General features: G+C 41.6%; 2 non-coding genes across 2 annotated transcripts; both read left to right on the top strand.

Annotated features, from left to right (window-relative positions):
* Nucleotides 1-8,173: 8,173 nt before the first annotated feature.
* Nucleotides 8,174-8,279, top strand: LOC138808717 (U6 spliceosomal RNA). Its single transcript, XR_011366589.1, has one exon. It is a non-coding gene; the product is annotated as a U6 spliceosomal RNA (small nuclear RNA).
* A 9,071-nt stretch (nucleotides 8,280-17,350) lies between these two features.
* LOC138808718 (U6 spliceosomal RNA) lies at nucleotides 17,351-17,454 on the top strand. Its single transcript, XR_011366590.1, has one exon. It is a non-coding gene; the product is annotated as a U6 spliceosomal RNA (small nuclear RNA).
* The last annotated feature ends 336 nt before the right edge of the window (nucleotides 17,455-17,790 follow it).

Genomic DNA, 17,790 nt, shown 5'->3' with positions numbered 1-17,790 from the left:
GATGTGATATTATTCTTTGCAATGCTAAATGGCAAAACAACAGATCTAAAAATTCCTTTTCACTTTTACTATTATTATAAATTTTATCTCATAGGAATCATGGGGATGGATAAGATACTTTATCCTTTTACCTAAAAGATATTTTTTCTTTTATAAATAACCCATGTATAAATACATGTAATGAAAATAAAGCTATCCGATGGATAGATTTTCATCCCTGTTCACAGGGATGAAAAACAAAGTAGTGGCAGAAGTGAGTACAAAGGATAACCATCATAGAGCAAAGATCCTCAGAGCAGTTTATCATGTACACTTTGTGTGAATGACAATGTGCAGGAACTATAGATTAAGTCACTGAACAGCTGATATATACGCACATATGTTATGTATGTATATTTTTTATATTTGCATATATGTGTGTATATGCCCTTATATATGTACACATGTATGCTCCTATACACATGAATACACACATACATACACACATGTATACCTGGAGAAAGACACATAGTTACAGCCAACAAAAATTTCACTACTTGATGAATATGCCTTAGACGGAATGCTTGGAACCAAATATGTTGAAGATGCATTTTTCTCTAGAAGTATTTTTACCACTCCTCTTATCTCTTAAAACTGATAGGTTTTGACAGATTCGACTTGTGCAGTACAAGTGATAGCAAGCCACTTGGAAATCTCATTAAGTAATGGTGATAAGGTGTCTCCCTGTTTCCCACAGAATGCTTGCTCTTGTAGACATTCTCAACAACCAAGTAGCTGGAGAATACTCTGGTAAAGAATAACGTTATAAGGCTTTAAATGGCATCCTTCTTTGAGCTATTTTCCAACAGCTAGCATCAATTCCTAAGCAGATGAGTGAATCCTCAGAAGACTGGAGCTCATGTCAATATTTAACCAACCCATTTGAAAAGTCCTATGTGAGAAATGCTGACTGAGGTCTTGCTGATTTATTGGTCAAGAAAATAAGAAAGAAAACTGCCACACGTACTCCGGTGGAGTCTGCTTAGCATGGGAAACCTGCTTTCAGATCTGAGAATTGGGCTTCAAAGAGGCCTAACTCCTGAAAAGGCTGGCAAGCCCCTGGGAAAGATGTGTTCCTGTTTTTCTTTTCTTTGCTGTATAGGAGTGCCTATTAATATTTTACTGTTCCTGCTGCTTGTTCTACTTACTCATGCTCAACGTTCCCTTATTCAAGGCTCTTTCATGGAAGGGTTGACGACTCCAACATCTGATGAGTGTCCTGAGAACATGACTAACTCACCAGAGTTAAGTGCTACCCTAAAAGACCCTCTTATGGATGCTATTAGACAAGTCATATGGAAATATAAACATATTGGGTGTTTCATGACGTCATTTCAGCAGAAGGAATTGTTTGTAAGAGATTTACAAGAAGCTGTAGGCACGGCTAGAGCAGAAAGAGTGTATGGCTATTGGAGACTTCCCTTTAATCCTAAAGCATATACAATAGATGCAGGGAGCCGGGGCGAACGCCATTACAAGGCGCCACCCACTCCCTTGCAGCTTTGAGGGCCATATTAGACAGTGCTTGGCGGGACGATGGGTCCTGGGCTTTGCGTGTGCGCGAGCCACGTAGAGTCCCCAGCCAATCCCGTGGCACCTGGTGACGGTGAAAGGCAGATGACCAATGATAGAAAGACCCGTGTTCCTATTCCCTATATAAGCGGCCATGTTTTGGGTGCACGTTCTCTCGCGCTCAAGCTCTCCCATCAATTGAAAGGCTCTCCAATAAAGCGTGATCTGAAAAGACTCCTGGTGTGGTGGTCGTTTTTTCTCGCTGGCCGAGAAGGCGTTCGCCGCAAGTAGACTCATATAGATATCGTGTGGATAAAAAAGATGTAGAGGGATATATAGACCAAAAGCTAAATAAGATTCTTAAAAGTTGGTAGATGGAAGGTGGCAATAGCTTATCAGAAGAAAATGGTGGGATCCTCCATTATCTAGAGGACCCCAAAGACTTCCCCCAGATCCATAGCCTTTTACAGGTGTGTACGATAAGGATGGCAAACATTGGGAAAACAACTTAGGAGAAAGAACTTCCTATTACTATCTTTCATTTACTGAGAGACTTGCTAGATCTAGGCCTCCTTTGTGCTTACTATCAAAGAAGGAACAAGAAAGATCTTATGAGACAGTTAAGGCCTCTATGGAGAAGAGTAAAGGATTATGTGAAAGGGTTACAGAAAAGACACTATGAGCTTGAATTTGATATATGGCCAGATTTAACTAAGTATACTGACTATCATGATTTTGGGCCACAAATTGGGGACCCTCTAAAGAATGGCAAAGAAGCACAATTGCTTAGAAAAGATTTGAAACGCATAAAGTACAAAACTAAACAAAAGTAACTATGAAGTACTAGAGTTCATGCCTTTCTGTTCAGCACCTTGCCCATATGCTCTGGTTAATGGTTAATAGGTGATAAATATCAAAACCAATTGTATTTCTTAAAAATAGAGGTAAAGCCGAAAACAAGTGCCTATCATCATAGCTCGTCATCCAAAAAACAAGATCAGGTGACCAGCTGGTGACCACCCCAGAACAAAGCCTTGCAGCTTTGTGTAACCTTTTACCCTTTCTCATGGAGACTTTTTCTATAAAAGCATGTTATCCTCTGCAATAAATCACACTCAGAATTCACTCCTGTTGTGTGTGAGTTGTCTGTTTGCCATCTCCCCACCTATTCCAGTTACCTCCACAAGGTGTCCTCCGTCGTCCTGAAAGAGCCGTTCCGCGGCAGAAAACATTTTAATGCATTAAAGTTTGAAAATAATTTGCAACCTGTCAATAAATGTGTAGAACACAATTATACCAACTGACAAAAGATGATATTCCTTTCATTTATGTGCTTTTGGGCTTGGTGGGTGACTTTAGGTGTGTCTACACAAGTAGAATCAGCATGAAACAAGCCAGCGTTTTTTCATTTAAGGTACAAGAAAAGGATACAGGTTGACCCATTGTAACAATGAGATGTACAAAACACTCTATCAGAGGAAGGGTGGAGGGAGGTGGTGGGGAGGTGTGAGGGGAAGGGTTGATAGGGGAAAAACAAAGGAGGGGGGTAACAGTGCTCAATAAGAAATGTACTCATTAACTTACGTAACTGTAACCCCTCTGTATAGTATCTTCACAGTAAAAACATATATATTAAAAAGATACAAGGAAAACTTCTGTACTTATAAGAAGTTGTATTTGTCACTCAATATCAGTAAGGTAATGGTATTAGGACAAGAGGCATATTAAAATTTTGGATGCTCAAAATCTCTGCATAAACACAGTATTTTATTTACATTAGAATATGCCCAGCACCTAGTGCAGTGTAATTGCTATGAAAAATTTTGCTACATTCTATGTTTGTAATAGAAAATAAAAGTATATGCACTCCCACCAACATGCACCTATAAAAATGGTTGACCATCCCAGTAACTTTCTCAAAGTACCTCCAAAAGACAATTTACAAAACTTTGTATTATATTACTACAAGGAAAACTGTAGGGAGCCAGGGTAAACGCCATTACAAGATGGCGCCCACTCCCTTGCAGCTTTGAGGTAACCACTCCATTTCAGGCGGTGCTTGGCGGGACGGTAGGTCCTGGGCTTTGCGCATGAGCGAGCCACGTAGAGTCCCCAGCCAATCCCGTGGCACCTAGTGATGGTAAAAGGCAGACGACCAATGATAGAGCGACCTGTGTTCCTATTCCCTATATAAGCGGCCATGTTTCGGGTGCACGCTCTCTCGCGCTCAAGCTCTCCCATCAACTAAAAGGCTCTCCAATAAAGCGTGATCTGAGAAGCCTCCTGGTGTGGTGGTCGTTCTTTCTCGCTGGTCGAGAAAGTGCGCGCCGCAAAGTGGTGCTGAAACCCGGGACCCGCGCGAGAGGCCGAACCGGAGCCAGAACTCAACACGCGGAGAGGGGACGTCGGTAAGTATCCCCCGGTATGCTGTTCACTGTAGATTTAGATATTTATTGGTTGCTTGCATTGCTTCTTCCTTTGTGGCTTGTCTTTTTGATGGTGCGCACTTGCCTCGAGGAGGGGTTTGATTTAATCCAGGAAGGATGCAAAGTACTAACACGGCATCAGGATAGTCTATCAGAGTCAGCATCCAGTAAAGGGGAGGAAAATAGGCCTAAAAGAAAAAGGGAAAAAAGACAAAAGGATCCTAAAGAATTAAAGCAGGAGGGACTGCAGCCCTCACACAAGGAGAAGGGTCTTAGGGAGGAGGGGGTCTCAAGGACACCCCTATGCCCTTCTTTAAAAGCAAACCGGTTCTCAGCCCTACATGTGGAAGGGCGGGACCAAGAATGCAGTGATCTTGTGAGTGACTCAGAGGAAGAAATGTTAGAGGAGGAGGGAGAGCAGCTCGATCCAGCTGATAGTGAAGACTTAGAAGAGGCTGCGGCGGAGTATGAGGCAGACAGATATGGGGGTTGGCGCCCCCTAGGGGTGGGAGTACAGCAGCAGCCAGGAAGAGGAAACAGAGCTGGCCCTCACCCGTCGGCCCCCTGGGCGTGCCCGCCGGCGGGGCGGAGTCACTTTATAAAAGGAAGCACCTGGTCGAGGCTGGTGGCCACTTTTCCAGTTTTTGAAAATCCAATTACTAATGAAAGAAATTTTGAGCCGGTTTCCTACTCCCAGTTAAAAGATTTAGTTGAGGCAGTCAGGACTTATGGGGTGACGGCCAATTATACCACTGCCTTGCTTCGAAGGCTAACTATTAATGCTATGATTCTGTGGGAGCAAAAACTGTTCAATATTTTCCTGAATTAGTGGCTAAACAGGCAATTTTGGTCTGAAAAAAAAAAGGCAATTTTGGGTATAAAGTATTGTTTGATGCACTTTGCAAAAATTCCAGATAAATTAATTATTCCATACACCCGTAAGCAAGTTGAAATTTTAGCAGCCACAGTGGATATGTGGACAATTCTTGTTTGCTCATTTCCAAATGTAATTGATAACCATTATCCTAAGCATCCTCTGCTTGCCATAGTTAACAAAACTTTAGTGTATTTTCCTGTTGTCACTTCAAAGGAGCCCTTGGATAATGCTCTGACCATCTTTACGGATGGATCAAAATCTGGACAAGGTGCCTTTTTTGTTCAAGGACACAAACAGCCGGTAGTCTTTAATTTTCAGCCAAAAGTCCCACAGGCTGGTCAATGTTTAATTGTGCTTGAAGTTTTTAAAAGATTTAATCAACCTTTTAATTTATTTTCTGATTCATTATATGTTGTAAATGCCGTCGCTTCTCTTAAAGTTGCTGCTTCAATTAAGCAGGCCAGTACAATTTCTAATGTTTTGTTACAGATTCAATCCCTTATCTTAAACAGAAAACACTCTTTTTATATTGGACATATTCGCGCCCACTCTATGTTGCCGGGCCCGATGGCAAGGTGTAATGATTTGGTGGACCAGGCAACTCGGGCTGTGGCTCTGGTCGCTGCTGATCCTGTAGAATTGGCAAAAGACTTTCATAGATTGTATCATGTACCTGCTAATACCCTTAGGAAAAGATATAATTTGTCCAGGCATGTGGCAAGAGATATTGTTAAAGCCTGTAAATCCTGTGTTACCTTTCTTCATCCTCCCCATGTGGGGGTAAACCCCAGGGGGTTGAGACCAAACGCCCTATGGCAAATGGATGTTACTCATCTGACAGAATTTGGTAAGTTGAAATATTTACATGTGTCTGTGGACACCTTTTCCGGTGTCATTCATGCCACACCTCTGGCAGGAGAAAAGGTGTCTCACGTCAAAATACACTGCTTAGAAGCTTGGGCAGCTTGGGGAAAGCCCCTTAGACTCAAGACGGATAATGGCCCTGCTTATACTTCCCATGGTTTTCGCGCCTTTTGCGCACAAATGCAGGTTGCCCACACCACCGGACTGCCCTACAATCCTCCATGACAAGGTATAGTGGAAAGAGCTAATAGAAGCATAAAAGAAATGCTTCAAAAACAAAAAGGGGGAATTGCTGAGTCAGCGTCCCCCAGGGAAAGACTTTCTCTTGTGCTCTTTACCCTTAATTTTTTAATTCTAAATGACAACGACCAGTCTGCCGCAGATCGGCATATGACAAGAGACCCCATGGATACTAAAGACATGGTTATGTGGAAGGATGTTATTAATAATAAATGGTATGGACCGGATCCGGTAATAACGAGATACAGGGGAGCTGTTTGTGTTTTTCCACAGAGTCAAGAAGTACCTCACTGGGTGCCAACGACACTGACCAGGCTGGTGGAGACTGCAGCAGAACCCCCTCTTGAAGATGCCATCCACTCGTCTCCTGATGCAGCTGATCTTCCTGCTGTTAGCAACAGTGCTAATAGCAACCCCTGTGATAGCTAAACCAAAGGCTGTGGGCTGTCACCAGGGCCTGGCCAGTTCCTATGCCCCTGCATGCAGACTCCCTTTTTCTCCCCACCTTATTTTCCACAGATTGTAGGATGGAAGACTGGATTGCCTCTGTGGAGTCCTTTTTCAAAGAGTGGGTGGGAGTCGGAATGTTTTTAGCCTGCTGCCTGGGAGGATGCGTGGTCTGCCTATGGTTGGTCTGTCGCCTTCGAGCCCAAACCAGAAGGGACAAGGTTGTTATCTTGCAAGCATTAGCCGCTTTGGAGAGTTGATCCTCACCCCAGATCGGGCTGTCGGCCCTGAGAGGCAATTAAGCCTTACCATCCTGCATAGCCTTAGCACCCCGAGGGATCAGGGGATCCCATTGCACCGGGACAGGTATGCAACTTGCAATTTGGGACAGGGTGCTAGGCAAGTGCACTGCACTTGAGGGTACCATCTCCTCAAGAAGAGCATGCTGGGTTGCAAGTGGGTTGATGCCCAAGATCCCACCTCTGCAAAAAAGGCATCGGACGGGCCTGGTCATCACTGGGGAAGGCGTCCCTCAGGCAAAGGCCAGTGCAAGGTCCTAATGTTTTAGACAGAGGCCCAGCCTCTAGTCTTACCTGTTGCCAAAAAACAAAAAAGTGGGAACTGTAGGGAGCCAGGGTAAACGCCATTACAAGATGGCGCCCACTCCCTTGCAGCTTTGAGGTAACCACTCCATTTCAGGCGGTGCTTGGCGGGATGGTGGGTCCTGGGCTTTGCGCATGCGCGAGCCACGTAGAGTCCCCAGCCAATCCCGTGGCACCTGGTGATGGTAAAAAGCAGACGACCAATGATAGAGCGACCCGTGTTCCTATTCCCTATATAAGCGGCCATGTTTCGGGTGCACGCTCTCTCGCGCTCAAGCTCTCCCATCAACTAAAAGGCTCTCCAATAAAGCGTGATCTGAGAAGCCTCCTGGTGTGGTGGTCGTTCTTTCTCGCTGGTCGAGAAGGCACGCGCTGCAGAAAACAATGCTACAAATAAATAAAAACAACAATTAAATATTCATGATTAATAAAATGAAAAATAAACCAGTTACATGTTTCCAGTATTTGAAGTGTACTATATATTAGATTTTACTATATTCTCATATTCCTGTACATTTAAAACTGGCTAAGGCTATGATGTTCAACAAGAGTTTTATAGGCTATGAGTAGTCTTTAAAGTTACCCACTAAGATTACTATTTATGGCTCATCTCGTCATTTGTATATGGCTTATATCATCACTTGTTGCTCGCTAACATATAAAGTAAGGAAGCTCTAAATTGTAGTTAACAAATTCTTAACTCTTTACTCTGCTTCTTTAAACAAAGACTTTGCAACTTCTCATTAGTAAAGTTTCTATAAATTCTGAAATATAAATACTTAGTAATATATGTCTGCTACCATAAATCTTAACTACTTCTTGGAAAATTTTTATGACCTGCCAAACAGTCCCTATTTTGGCATATTTAAGCAAATTCCCAAAATTAAACCCATTTAAAGCATTAAAACTTTAACAACCTTAACCCTTGCTGCAATGTTCATTATGACAGGTGCCTTGTAGAGAATAATTGAACTCCTCCTTCTACACATCTCTTGAACCACAAATATTTGGAATTACTTTGTTTTTGACATATCAATTTTGAGTTTCTTCTTAAATATGTGCTTATGTAAGAAATAAATATTTCATGACCATTCTTTTGCATTTACTTTTTGTTGAAGTGTCTAATTTAAGAAACTCAATTATACTTTAGATATAAAAAAAGTTCTGTGCTCAATTTGGCAGCACATACCCTAAACCTGGAATGATACAGAGATGATGAGCATAGCTCCTTCGAAGGATGACACACAAATTCCTGAAGCGTTCAATATTTTTACAATGACAGACGCTGGAGGGAATGTGGCCAGAAGTAAACACTACTGAATTTTTGGTGAGAGTGTAAACTTGTCAACCCCTTTGAAAAGCAGAATGGAGGTTCTTCAAAAGATTCCACATAGAGATCCTCTATGACGCAGCAATCCTTCTTTTGGGCATTCACCCAAATGATCAGAAACAAGACCATACTAAAACTACAAGCACAACTATGTTTATTGCAGCATTATTTACCATAGGTAAGATATGGAACCAACCTGATGCCCCTCAGTACATGAATGGATCAAGAAAATGTGTGTGTGTGTGTGTGTGTGTGTGTGTGTGTGTGTGTGTGTGTGTGTAACTGTGACCCCTCTGTACAGTACTTTTACAACTAAAAACATATAAAAGTGTTCTGAGATGGAAGAGTTTATTCCCCCAATTTTATCCATATAATATTGTTAACAAAGCAGATTTTTAAATACTACGTAGAATGTGATATGTATTACAGAAACCATTACATGTAATGAGCAACCAGAAATAATGTTATCAATTGACTATGCACTGCTTCCAAGGAAGCCAGATGGATAATTTCTCATGCTCTAAATCAAACTGGTGATCTTATGTCTTGATAGTGTAAAAATATCAGGGACAGAATAATGAAGGAATTACAACTGAGGTGAAATCCATATGAAAATATACAAACCTGATAAAACCTATAAGTATCTGAGCAGTATATTGCGTTTTAAATCATTTACGCTACATTGTAAAGATAATGAAGACCTATTAGAATGAATTAACTTTTTGATATGCTATCGTAGCTCCTTAGAAGGATGAACTCTTTCCTCATTCTTGTAGAGGCTTCATCAGATGAGAGGAACTGTATTTTTTTGTTTGCTTCCTTCCATTTATTCTTCACTCTGAAATATGAGCTACATGATACTGAAATACACCAAGGAAAATTAAACACACAGGCTTTGGAAAGATCAATCAATGTAAAATAAATAAAATACGTATAACCTTGTAAAAGGTCTAAATTAATTAATTATATAATCTCAAGTGTAGACAGAAAATGATTTAAGCAATGTCATGTAATTGAAAAATGAAAATTTTTAGGAGATACTTAATTTTTTCCTTTCTACTACATTGAATTAATTATTGATTTTGTATAGAGAGATTAAAGATGAGATTAACAAGAAACTTGCTTAAAACTGGGCACAAATTCTGAATAGACATGTATTCCAAAATCCATGAAAATCGCCAGTGGGTTTACAAAGTTGTGTTTAATGCTACTTCTATGCTGGCTTAAGCTTTGGGAACAGAAGTCATTAGAGAAATGCAATTCAAAATTACTATGATACTCCTTCATAACTATTACAACTCTTATTTTAAAAAAATCAAAGGAACCAGTGGTGGTGGGAGTCAATTTGGCCTAGAAACCCTCTAAGGAGAGAGCAAGATGAGGCATTGGCTTATGTGAGCTGCTCAATGTCTGCCATCCCCAAAAGAAAAACATTGGAGTGAAGCTCAAGGCCATAATGCCTTTGGGCTTGGGTCCTTCCCTTGACGATAGCATCTGCAAGTTGATCTGCCTGAGATTATACCTGAGGTGTGCCCCCAGGGGAGTGTGAACCCACTCTAATGGCTCCCCCCTTTGAATTAAAACTGCAGAAATCAATGTAACACCTCCAAACCACCAAAGGGAAATGGGCTCAAAAATAGAATTCCTCTTCAGGAAAACTTCATCCAGGCCTTTTTAGAACTGCAAAAATATTGCCCAATGGCTGTCTGTAATTGTAATAACTTCTTGGTGCATCCTGCCTTTTAGTAGGGCAAATAAGGCACACACTATCTTTAGGGACAGGCACCCATGGAAACAGCCAATTGATTTCCCCTAAAAGGCTATGAAGTTGGGTTAAGGTCAGAGAGGTTGGAATATCCAGCAAAGGCTTAAGGAGACTGTCCTGAGTCAAGGTAAGGTGGAACCAGAGCACCTTAAAAGGAGGTAACTTTTGAATCATATTGAGTGCTATGGTGAAGCCCCCCTTTCTTAATATGGTGCGAACCTGGGCCAGAAGGCCCTCCAGGTGTCCTAGGTCTTGGTGCCCCACGATTATATCATCCGGGTAGGCAAACACAAGGGAGGTATCTGAACCCAACACAGTCCCTAGAAGTGTGGCCAAGTATTGTTGGCAAAAGGCCAGGTTATTTGCCATTCCCTCTGGCAGCACCGTCCATTCAAACCTCCAATCAGGCAGGGAAAACTTAAGAGAAGGGATGGAGAAAGCAAACTTTTTGCAGTCATCCGGATGCAGGAGGATTGAAAAAAACAATCTTTAATATCAATCACACCGAGGTATATTCTGAAGGTATAGCAGGAGTCCAGGGCATACCTCTTAGGGATGCCTACTAGCTCCATCCATTCATTTACCTTTCATAGATCTTGGAGCATACACCTAGCCCCAGAGGCCTTTTGAATAACAAATATGGGTGTGTTCCAAGGACTCATAGAAGGGCATATGTACCCAAGGTTTATCTCCACCAGAAGGTGGAGGGCTACAAGTTTAGGTTTTATCAATGGCCACCACTCCACCCAGGTAGGGCTTCCTATCTAAATCAAACTTGGATCCACAATTCTTTTTCCAATGGTATCCCTTAGTGCCCCTGGGTCAGGGTGTAGGGGGAGGTTAGGACCCCTCGGGCCAGTTGGCAGAGGATTGTTGTGAATAGTCCCTCTTAAAGTGCCTCTCCTGCCCACATTTAAAACAAGTCCCTCTCCCCGATGGTCTTGGGGTTCCTTGGCCCTGGGCTGCCAGTGCCTGAGTAATAGCCACAGTCATTGCAGATGTCTGAGCATGTAAAGCTAAAGCTTATGATTGGGACTGGTGCTGTTGCATTCCCACATCCTGTGAGGCCACCAGCCATCTTCTCAGAAAACACTCTCTCAATCCCATGCAGGCCATGTGGTGGTCTGCATTCATCTCTTCCCAGACCAGCAGCTTTACAAACTGATCTTGGAGGTTCCCTGCTGGCAGCTTGTGGTTAATACTCTGTTCAACTCCATCTACAAACTCAACTAGAGGCTCACCAGGTTTTTGTGTAACTCCTGCTATGAGGGACTCAGTGGGCCCATCATCCAGTTTGAACCATGTGGCAAGTCCTGCCTGCATCACCTGGTCACGGTATGGGCCAGGTATTGCGGCATGTTGGATGCCAGTGGAGTACCATTCCCCATCCCTTTTAACATGGTATAAGTAATAGGTATCACAGATTGAGCCTGCCAGTTATTCTCCACTCGCACTCTGCATTCCTCCTTAAAGAAAGCTCACCATTTAATAAACTGAGAACAAGTGAGGAAGGCTTTGGCCACATCCAGCCAGTCCTTGGGGACACATGGGTGATAAGCAATGTCCTGTAATAAAGTCTGGGCCCAAGGAGAGTTTGGACCATCCTCCACCACTGCCTTGTGGAGCTCTTTTAGATCTTTAGCTTCCCATGGATACCATTCCAAGGGCCAGATTTACCAGATACACTTGGGGAAGCAAATCCTGTGGCCCAGGGTCCGGGGTCCTGGGTGGCCCTTCCTTTCCAGGGTAGGCCTCCAATTAGGTTACTTCCCCACCCCTCAACCCCTCCATGGAAGGTTGGTAGGGGTCCGGGTCTTGCAGTTCCTTCTCACAGGTTGCGTAGGATGCTGTACCTCTCCCTCAATCGGGGAAATAGGGTGGGGACCTAGGACCATCCGGGGAACCTGAGTCAGAGGGGGTAACTTTCACCCTCATTTTGATTTCCACTGTGCATGTTTCAGTGCATTCTTGGATGAATTTTACCCATTCCTTTTCCTTCTCACTTCTCAAGTCCTCCTTTATTCCTGCTAGGCCTAATGCTGCCTCTTCCTCTTACTTCTGTGAAATAGCATTACACATACTAAGGGTTTCACTTACCCTGTGAGACTGCTTAGCCTCTGCCGGTATCTTTTCCTTTCAAGCCCCACGTTGGGTGACAGATGTTGGGTCTTCGTCCATCCCACAAAAGACGGATGGGGTCCAAATGAAAGGTAAGTGCGGCTGCTCCCCTGTTCCGCGGCCTCACTTAGCCAGGGAGACAAACAGACACAGCAGTTAGTCAAGTGAAGCAGGAAATTCATTTATTAACTCAGAGCAAGCTCTTTTTTAAAGCAAAAAAGACCAGGTGTGCATGGGAGGGGAGGAAGAGGAACCTTATCATGCACCTAAGCTTCCACAGGATGGTTAGTCATGGAATGCAAAGCAAATTGGGCTCTTCCCACACAACTCCCCCTCAGCGCCATCTTTACTGCCCATATGCTCCACAATCAAAGACCTCGGAGTCAAAGCTGACACTCTAAAAAATTCAAAGGATGAAATAAGTGAAACCCTAGGTCTCCTTGGCACAGGCCAAAATTTTCTTAAAAGAGACACAGAAACACAACAAATTAAAGAAAGTTTGGACAAATGGGATTGCATAGAATTGCAGAGCTTCTGCATGGCAAAGGACATAGCTAGCAAGATCACCAGAAAGCCCACAGATTGGGAGAAGATCTTCACTAAACATACAACGGACAAGGGTCTCATATCTACAATATACCTGGAACTAAGAAAATTAAATGCCCTAACAATAAATCGTCAAAGAAACAACTGCCCAATAAATAAGTGGGCTATAGACTAACAGAAGAACTTTGCTGAAGAAGAAAGAAGGATAGCCAATAGACACATGAAGAAATGCTCAACTTCCCTAACCATAAGAGAAATGCCAAACAACATTGTGATACCACCTCACTCCAATTAGAATGGCTATAATGAAGAACTCTAATAACAACAGATGCTAGAGGGGATGTGGACAGAAGGGAACCCTACTGCATTGTTGGTGGGAGTGTAAACTTGTTCAGCCACTTTGGATAGTAGTATGGAGGGTCCTCAAAAGACTCCACATAGTGCTCCCCTCTGACCCACCAATCCCACTTTTGGGCATTTACCCAAATGATCACAAACAAGAGCACACTAATGGTACCAGCAAAGCTATGTTTATTGCAGCATTGTTTACCATAGCTCTAAGATTTGGAACCAACCCAGATGTCCCACCATAGATGAATGGACCAAGAAAATGTGGTATATATACACAATGGAATTCTATGCCTTCATCAGAAAGAATGGCATTGCCCATTTATTAAGAAATGGAAAGACTTGGAAAAATTATATTAAGTGAAGTAAGCTGTGCCCAAACAAACATAGGTACCATGGTTTCCTTTATTTGCATAAACTAGTATGCCTGACACAAGCAGAAAAGGTCAGATAAGTTGATGGTAGGCGAAATAAACTCCAAGATAAGGAATCAAATGGTTTTTCTTTCTTGCAATTGTTTCTAACATACTTATGAGATGATTTCTTTGTTGCTTTGTATGTCCTTCCCCCACGGTAAAACCCCTGCTTTCATTGTATTTGAGGTTGATATAATTTGTGGAGGGCTAAGGCAAAAACAAAATGTTTAAATAGGGATACAGCTGGACCCATTGCAACAATAAGGTGTACAAGATGTTACATCAAAAAAAAACTTTACAACTTTGGCTGGGAGGTGGATTAGGAAGGAGGGTGATTTGAAGGGATTCGAAGGGGAAACAAAGGAGCAGGCAACAATGCTTGATAAGAAATATACTCATGAATGTTGAATGAAGACTGTGGAAATGAAGCTGGAGGTTGTCAATTTTTCGTATAGATAGCAGTTTAGTGTTCCAGTGAACAGTCTTAGCCTAGAGAATCACACCAAGTGTGCTATCACTGTACAGAGAGTTTGACCAGAGAGTAAAAATTGAGTCAATGAGACAGACCTGAGCACTTGCTTGCAGCTGTGCCAAGGCGGTGGTGGTGGCGGCCATAGCCACACTACCTAAACACAGAGAATCCGGGACAAAGGCACCAGACCCAGAGAGCTAGTGGATTCTACTCAACACCAGCAAGAAGTGACAAGGAGCAAATATCTTCATCCTGCAGATCACAGACTAAAGATGACCACGGAACCAACACTCCAGCGTGAGTAGAACCCTGACATCCTCACTCCTTCTCAGGAAGTAGAGGAGGGAAGTCCACCTCTCCCCACCCCCAGCAGCAGAGATCTCCATTTTTGATACTGACAGAGGCCTGGCTGAGGAGCTAGCAACAACTCAGGCCTTGGAAGAAAGCTGGAGTCATTTAGCAGGTCACAGGAACCTGACCTGACATTCCAGGCGTAGCTCCACCCAAGGGAAAGTCACAAAGCCCAAGCAGAGAATCCTCCGCCCCTACAGGTGTGGCTTTCTTCTGGGTAAACAGAGCCAGAGGCTGCCCCTCCCTACAGCAGCCTAGAAAAACAATTGAAATTCAGTATACATAAACCCTGAGAATGGCTGTAGGCTGGGCTTTGTGAGTATATCAGAAGCTATCCCCTCAGGGAAAAGCTACTGTTTGGTGAAAGGCCTCAACTCTACCCAGAACCTAGCCTCATCACACCATCTCCAAACTAGAAGAAACAGCCATCTCCTTCTTTGCCATCTCCTTCTTTTGTGATAATCAATCTCTCTCCCACTGAACTAGCAAGGAGGAGGATCACACAATCCTGGGTAAAGCAGAGCATTTTTCTGCCTGCTCAAACAAACTGACTTAAGTAACCAATCAAGACAGACCAGACAGTAACCACAAGCAGACCTGAGACTCCACAAAGAGATTCGTTAGGACACAAGGGAGATAAAAGATCTTCCCATGCACGCAGCCCCCGCCTCCCCAATCAAAGAACTCTTTTTTATACCTTTTTTAATTTTTAATTTTTAAAAATTTTAAAATTATATTTTAAAAATTGTTTTCTATTAATCTTTTTTGTCCTCGCATAATTTTTATTTTAGGTGTGTGTGTGTGTGTGTGTGTGTGTGTGTGTGTGTCTGTGTGTCTGTGTGTCTGTGTGTGTCTGTGTGTCTGTGTGTGTCTGTGTGTGTTTTAATCTCTACTGAGTTTTTGGTCATTTTTTTCTTTTTTCTTTTTCTCTTCTTTTTTTTCTTTTTCATTTTTTTTGTCCCTTTCTTCTTTTTGGGTGACTGAATTTCTGTTTTGCTCATCCTCAGATACATACCTGTCATCGATTATTAGACTTTATCTCCCCTGTGTACATATTTAACCCAGAAATTTATTACTCAATTCAAAACCTCTTAGGCTTAAATTCTTTAAAAGTAGTATTATCTCCTTCTACCTATATAATTTTAAGAACTTTTATTTTTTAGCTTTTCTTCTCTCAATATCACTTCTTTACCCTTTCATAATTTTTGTGTTTCACTTTTTATATTTAAATTTTTGTTTTTCCATTTTCTCTTGTTTTTTTAAGTCTCTCAAATAATTCTGCCCAAGCTATTTCCCTCTCTGAAATTAGGACTTGTTCAAATACACTCTCTTTTTACCTACCACATCCCTCTAATCCTACTTTTCCCCACATTTCTCTCTAAATCTAATAACTTCTCGTTTGCAAAATTCTTCTTTTCTGTTCTTAACCCATTAGTACATAGTTGTTTGATGTTGAATAGATTGTATCTATTGAAGTATGGAGGTTCCTCTAATGACTTCACATTGAGCTCCCCCATGACCCAGCAATCCCAATTTTTGGCATTTACCCAAATGGTAACAAACAAGACCATACTAAAGCTACCAACATAACTGTTTATTGCAGCATTCTTTAAGAGAGCTATGATGTGGAACCAATCCAGATGCCCCTCCGCAGATGAATGGATTAAGAAAATGTGGTATATATACACAATGGAATTAATTCTATGCCTCCATCAGAAAGGATGACATTGACCCATTTGTTAAGAACTGGAAATACTTGGAAAAAAGTATATTAAGTGAAGAAAGCCAGGCCCAAAGAAACATAGGTCCCATGGTTTCCCTTATTTGCAATAACTAGTGTATGTCTGAAACAAGCAGAAAAGGTCAGATAAGTTGATTTTACGTGAAATGAACCCCAATATAGATATTCGTATTTTTTTCCTTCTTGCATTTGTTTCAAACATATTCATAAGATGATTGCTTTTTTGTGTTCTATGTCCCTCCCCCACGGTATAACCCCGGCTTTCATTGTATTTGATATTGATATAGTTTGTGGATGGGAAGGGCAAAAGCAAATAGGGATACCAGTGGACCCATTGCAGCAATGAGATGTACAAGTCGTTATGCTGAAATTCGAACTTTACAACTTCGGGCAGGTCGGGGAGGCGGTGGGGGGTGGTGGAAGATATGAAGGGAAGGGGAAACCAAGGAGGAAGCAATAATGCTTGATAAAAATGTACTCATTACATTTCCTCTGTAATTGTAACAACTCTGTATGGTATTTTCATGATAAAATTTTTTTTAAAAGGATGTAAAATATTTTGATTTTAAAACATTATATATATATATATGTATATGTATATATGTATATATATGAATATACAAATATGTATATATATTCATTACCTTGCCCATGTAATAAAATCCCCTCTGTACGATATTTTCACAATAAATAAATTATCTGAAAAAAATTGTATCAGTCAATAGTGCATATAATTTTATTTTTCATTACAAACATAGAATGTAGTAAAAATTTTCTTAGCAATTACCCTGCACTAGGTTGTGGGCAGATTCTAATGGAAATAATATACTGTGTTTATGTAGAGAATTTGAGCATCCAAAATTTTAATATGCTTGTGGTCCTAAAACCAATACCTTGCTGATATTGTGTGACAAATACAACTTCCTATAAGTACAGAAGTTTTCCTTGTATCTTTTCAATTTATATTTTTATTGTAAAGTTCCTGTGCAGAGGGGTTACAGTTACGTAAGTAAGGTAATTAGTCCATTTCTTATTGAGCATTGTTACCCTCTCCTTTGTCTTTCCCCTACCATTCCGCCCCTTCATACCTCCCCAACATGTCGCTCCACCCCCCCCATAGAGTGTCTTGTATATTTCATTGTTACAATGTGGCAACCTGTGTCCTTTCCTTGTATCTTCAATGAAGAAATGCTGGCTTGATTTATGCTGATTCTACTGTTGTAGACACACCTAAAATCACTCGCCAAGTTCAGGAGTACAAAATGAAATGCATAGCAGAAACATTGGAACATTTCAGAGAAGATTAGCATGGCTCATGTACAAGGATGACAGACAAATTTCTGAAGCATTCCATACTTTTACAACAGATGCTGGAGGGGATGTGGCCACCAGGGAACCGTACTGCATTCTTGGTGGGAGTACAAAACTTGTTCAACCACTTTGGAAAGTAGTATGGAGGTTCCTCAAAAAACTCCACATAGAGCTCTCCTATGACCCAGCAATCCCACTTTGGGACATTTACCCAAATGATCACAAACAAGACCATAATAAAGCTACCAGCACAACTATGTTTATTGCTGCATTCTTTAAGATAGCTAATATATGGAACCAACCCCAATACCTTAGCAGATGAATGGATCAAGAAAATGTGGTATATATACACAATGGAATTCTATGCCTCCATCAGAAAGAATAA

The sequence above is a fragment of the Dipodomys merriami genome, unplaced genomic scaffold, assembly GCF_024711535.1.
Source record: "Dipodomys merriami isolate MVZ:Mamm:240054 unplaced genomic scaffold, mDipMer1.0.p SCAF_47, whole genome shotgun sequence".
Lineage (NCBI taxonomy): Eukaryota > Metazoa > Chordata > Mammalia > Rodentia > Heteromyidae > Dipodomys > Dipodomys merriami.
The sequence above is the reverse complement of the archived record's forward strand: the minus strand, read 5'-3'. Positions and strand labels throughout refer to the sequence as shown.